The sequence below is a fragment of the Somniosus microcephalus genome, chromosome 28, assembly GCF_052327205.1.
Source record: "Somniosus microcephalus isolate GS21.2 chromosome 28, FLI_Smic_1.0, whole genome shotgun sequence".
In the NCBI taxonomy this organism is placed as follows: domain Eukaryota; kingdom Metazoa; phylum Chordata; class Chondrichthyes; order Squaliformes; family Somniosidae; genus Somniosus; species Somniosus microcephalus.
In genome coordinates this window covers 40,152,941-40,158,759 of record NC_141014.1, presented here as the reverse complement: position 1 = coordinate 40,158,759, position 5,819 = coordinate 40,152,941, and positions in this window count along the sequence as shown.

Sequence of the window (5,819 nt, the reverse complement as noted above, 5' to 3'; positions counted from 1 at the left end):
ACTACGCTAAATGGATTCCTCATTTTTCGGACAAAATCCAACCCTTGCTGCATGCTAGATCATTTCCACTGGGAACAGCGGCTGTTGCAGCCTTTAACCTTCTCAAAAAACAGTTGGAGAAAGCGGCTCTTCACTCCATTGATGAGAATCTCCCTTTCGTGGTTGAATGTGATGCCTCGGAGGTGGCGATCTCGGCTACTCTGAATCAGGAAGGTCGTCCTGTAGCATTTATGTCCAGGACCTTACAAGGTGCCGAGCTACATTATCCTCCGGTTGAGAAAGAAGCCACAGCCATCATAGAGGCAGTACGGAAGTGGAACCATTTTCTAGCTCGCCAGCACTTTACATTGATCACGGACCAACGATCAGTCGCCTTCATGCTCGATAATCGAAAACGAACCAAAATTAAGAATAATAAAATACAACTTTGGAGGATGGAACTGGCCTCTTTTGGTTATACCATTCTCTATCGGCCTGGCAAGGAGAATGTGGCCCCGGACACCCTCACACGGGCATTCTGCTCCACTATGTCATCCTCCACTCTCATGGATGTCCACAATGGTTTGTGTCATCCTGGCGTTACGCGCATGCTACATTTCGTACGATCACGGAATCTCCCTTTTTCCACTGGAGATGTAAAGAAAATATGCTCAGAATGCCGGCTTTGTGCGGAATTAAAACCTCAGTTCTTCCGCCCCTCAGATGGTATACTCATACATGCAACCCAACCGATGCAACGACTTAGCATCGATTTTAAGGGCCCAGTGCCCTCTTCAACTCGGAACACATATTTGCTCACCATGATCGACGAATATTCACGTTTTCCGTTTGCCTTCCCCTGCTCCAATATGCTGGCGTCCACAGTAATCTGCTGCCTTGAGCAGGTATTTTCTCTCTGTGGCATGCCGGCTTATATTCACTCAGATCGGGGTCCATCCTTTATGTCAAGGGAACTCAAGGACTACCTCTCAGAACGGGGAATTGCTACAAGCAAAACAACACCATACCATCCCATCGGAAATGGGCAGGTAGAGAGGTATAACGGTATCATCTGGAATTCCGTACGTCTCGCTTTAAGATCTCGGGGCCTACCAGACCAGCAATGGGAAACAGTGCTTCCGGATGCATTGCACTCTATACGGTCCCTGCTTTCTACAGCCACAAATACTACACCTCATGAGCGGTTCTTTGGATTCCAGCGTCGCTCATCCCATGGGACATCACTCCCGTCATGGCTAACTACTCCTGGACCTGTATTACTCCGAAGATACGTTCGGACGTCTAAAAATGACCCTCTTGTAGACGAGGTCAAACTAACCGATGCCAACCCCACCTATGCAAACATACGATATTCCGACGGCCGAGAATCTACCGTATCATTACGGGATCTGGCTCCCTGCCCACCAGGACCTAGTGGGACATCGGGTGATGGCATTTCACCAGGAAACTCTTGGGACCTATCGGGTACCCCTCTCCAGGATCCTGATCGGACACCAACTAGCTTGGTGCCGGTAGAACCCCGTGCTCAAGGTTGCGACCCTCCCAGTACCGCGCATGAAAGTACTGATCCGCCACAGACCAGCTCTGCACCTCCCTCTGAACAGAGGCAGTCCGACTTTGAACCTATTGGGGCTCGTACCCGAAGCCATGATCTCCCCGACCCTTCACAGGGCAATCCAGGCCACACAGACTCTGACCAATGGCCAACCGCATGTAAGCGGACCAGCGACCCTCTACGACGGGAATCCAAATGGGTGCGACTCTTCCTTGTTCGGCGGCTGCGGACCAAAAGGTAGACCACAGCCTCCTAATCCTGCAGGAGGGAAGAATGTGATAAAAATGATAACTTCCGGGAAGTTATGTCATCACTTCCTGTGAACTATGAACTATGAACTGTGTACATACCTCACTTCCTGTCATATGTCACTTCCTGTTGGACTGGTATAAATACTGGTCTGTTCAGTATTGTAAGGGGCTTCTACCAGAGGCATGGTAAAGACCTCTCGTGTATATAGTGTGTTTATAAGTTACTTAAAGCTTACTTTAAAGTTACTTGATGGTAAGTCTCCTTTTTCTTACATCACACTTCATTAGCATTTTTGCCCTGTTTTGACTCATTTTGCACCATTCCAACAAACAAAGTCTCTGCTCCTGTCTCTTCAGTCTCAATAGCATGCACTGTCTTTTTACCTTCAGTTTTCTCTTCCCAAAAACACATCTTGGCAAAGTGATTCCTGCCTTTACATTTTGCACAGTTCTTCCCATAAGCAGGACACTGTCTGGCTACGTGTTTATTACCGCACTGTCTGCATTCATAAGGCGTCATCATCTTGATCTCCGTGGGCCCTCTTGTGTCCCTTTTGTGTACCACATCCACCGGCAGGTTTTTCAGCACCAGGGTGCTCCCACCTGTTGCTGTGCTGATCCCTTCGAAAGTTTTCATGTGCATGGCTGAGAGTTCACTAGCATGACATATTTTCACTGCTGCATCCAAATTTAGGTCATTGTCTCTAAGCATTCTCTCCCTCACCTTCTTGTCGAGTATTCCAAAAACAACTTGATTGCGTATCATCAATTCCTTCAGGTCCCTAAAGTTGCATGTTTGTGCTTTTATTTTCAAGTCCGTCAAAAAAAATCAAAGGATTCTCCTTGCTTTTGCACGCGGGAGCGAAACACGAATCGCTCATACGTTTCATTCTTTTTTGGAGTGCAGTATTCGTCGAACTGTTCTATCACCTTGTCCAGATCATTTTTATCATCTTTGGCTGCAAACGTAAATGTATTAAACAGCTCGATCGCCTGCGAGCCAGCCACTGTTAGCAACAAAGCTACTTCACGTGTTCCAGAGCTAGTCGAAGCGTCAATCACTGTGAGGTAGAGAAGAAAGCGTTGCTTGAAGACACGCCAATTTTCATCCACATTTCCTTCTAGTTGCAGGCTAGCCAGAGGATTTATTCCTTCCATTGTTGTAGTATGTCCTTATCGTGAGTTCTATAAATCCTGGTACTATGTAATGTTATCTTAATAACGTAATTACGAGTCTCCCAAGCAGTTGTAGTGGAGTGCCATTTATTCAGTCCTGACTCTGTGTCTCCTAGACCAGTACCTCAAGCATGGCCAAGATAGCGTCGGATCCCACCCCGGATATGACGTCAGCCATCAACCAGCTGTCAATCAAACCCCGCTGTCTTTACAACAGCTACGGTTGTCCGTACACTCCTCTCGCCTTGAATATCTCTTAATGTCGCTCAATGCCTCTTAACCTCTCCTGCTTTCTATCCTATCACTGACCTTCCCTTTTGTTCTTTCATCCCCTCCCCCTTTTCCCTGCCCCCAAACCTGCTTTCCATTTCCTGCTTTTTTCCAGTTCTGACGAAGGGTTAGCGACCTGAAACGTTAACTCTGTTTCTCTCTCCACCGATGCTGCCTGGCCTGCTGAGTTTTTCCAGCGTTTTCTGTTGTTATTGCGGATTTCCAGCATCCGCAGTATTTTGCTATCGTATTCCTCTCCAGGGATTCATCTCCAGGACACGGCCTCAAGCAAAATCTGGAGGGGCGATTTTGTCGTGTCTTTTTTCAAAATTTTCTTTGTATGTTTATTCCTCGTCTCTTTACATTATCTCCCCTCCCCCCTGTAATGATCAGTAACATGTCATTCTAGAATGGTACACTAGGTGGAGCTGTATGTTTAGTAAGGGGCTACCCACAAGGCAGTAGTCAAGATGGATGCCTGTACACTAGTCCACATGGCTGAATAAATGACTAGCTCAAGCTAGCTGTTCATAATGAAAACGTCTATATAGTTATGAACATAACACCCCTCAGCCACTTTAGTGAAAACAGAACTGATCTACTTCTCTCAGTTGCCATCACTTGGAGGTGTGAGAGACGAGCCTCGGCTAATTCACCACCTTTACTTACCACTCATAAATAATACCTAAAAACCAGAAGTGACCATTGAGCCCAAAACCTGCCTCCCCACTCAGTTGGACCCACTCCCACCCACCAGATGACTGACCTCAACTCCCGTACGTAAAGCTGTCAGCCGGTGCTCAGTGGGCCGCACTCTCGCCTCTCGAGTCAGAAGATTGTGGGTTCGAGTCCCCACTCCAGAGACTGGACCACAAAATCCAGGCTGAAACTCCCAGTGCAGTACTGAGGGAGCGCCGCACTGTCGGAGGGGCAGTACTGAGGGAGCGCTGCACTGTCGGAGGGGCAGTACTGAGGGAGTGCCGCACTGTCGGAGGGGCAGTACTGAGGGAGCGTCGCACTGTCGGAGGGGCAGTACTGAGGGAGTGCCGCACTGTCGGAGGGGCAGTACTGAGGGAGCGTCGCACTGTCGGAGGGGCAATACTGAGGAAGTGCCGCACTGTCGGAGGGGCAGTATTGAGGGAGCGCCGCACTGTCGGAGGAGCAGTACTGAGGGAGCGCCGCACTGTCGGAGGGGCAGTACTGAGGGAGCGCCGCACTGTCGGAGGGGCAGTACTGAGGGAGCGCCGCACTGTCGGAGGAGCAGTACTGAGGGAGCGCTGGACTGTCGAATGGGCAGTACTGAAGCAGTGCCGCACTGTCGAAGGTGCCGTCTTTCAGATGAGACGTTAAACCGAGGTCCCGTCTGCTCTCTCGGGTGGATGTGAAAGATCCCATGGCCACTATTAGAAGAAGAGCAGGGGAGTTCTCCCCGGTGTCCTGGCCAATATTTATCCCTTAACCAACATTATTAAAAAAACAGATGATCTGGTCATTATCACATTGCTGTTTGTGGGATCTTGCTGTGTGCAAATTGGCTGCCGTGTTTCCTACATTACAACTTCAAAAAGTACCTCATTGGCTGTGAAGCGCTTTGGGACACCTGAGGTTGTGAAAGGCGCTATAGAAATACAGGCCTTTCTTATATACAAATACCCTGGGCTCTGTGAGTTCCTCCAGCCCCACAACCCCGCCGAGATCTCGGCGCTCCTCCAATTCTGGCCTCTTGAGCATCCCCGATTTTAATCGCTCCACCATTGGCGGCCGTGCCTTCAGCTGCCTGGGCCCTGAGCTCTGGAATTCCCTCCCTAAACCTCTCCGCCTCTCTCTCCTCCTTTAAGACACTCCTTAAAACCAACCTATTTGACCCAAGCTTTTGATCACCTGCCCTAATATGTCCTTCTGTTGGCTCGGAGTAAAATTTTGTTTGGTAATCGCTCCTGTGAAGCACCTTGGGATGTTTTACTACTACTATAGGTGCTATATAAACGCAACTTGTTGTTGTTCTTAGGTACGGTTAGAGTGACAGGCTCTTTAAAGGGGCTGAGCTCACACTGTTTGACTGAGAGGGGTACCCACCACCCTCGAGCTTGCAGCCGGACCCCCCACTAGTCCCCCACTCAAGGTGACAAACCTCTGCCGGCTCCACATGCACAGATGAGAGGATCGATCGGTTTATTCCAGGAAAGGCATCGGATAACACAACAGGAGTGTCGAGCCCGCAGACCGCACCATGCGAACTCAAAGCTGCCCTTCTCATTAAGGAGCTGTGTCTGTGGAGCTCGCCTCCTGTTCCAGCGATCTGACCACAGTCTGGCACCAGGCTCAGAGCTGGAATTTCAGCCTATCAGCTGCTCTCACCCACTGTCCCCTCACCCTGGTTATTGACTGACGGGAGGATCGCTGCTCGCTAACACCTTCAACTTGCGCCGTGCGTTATTGGTAACGACGCAGTCATGTATTTGGGTGCGATTCCTTTGTCCACTATTTTAACAAAGGCCTTAACCAGCGAGTGACCAGGGATTTAACTCACGACTGGCCAGAGATTTAACTAGCGAGTGACCAGGGAT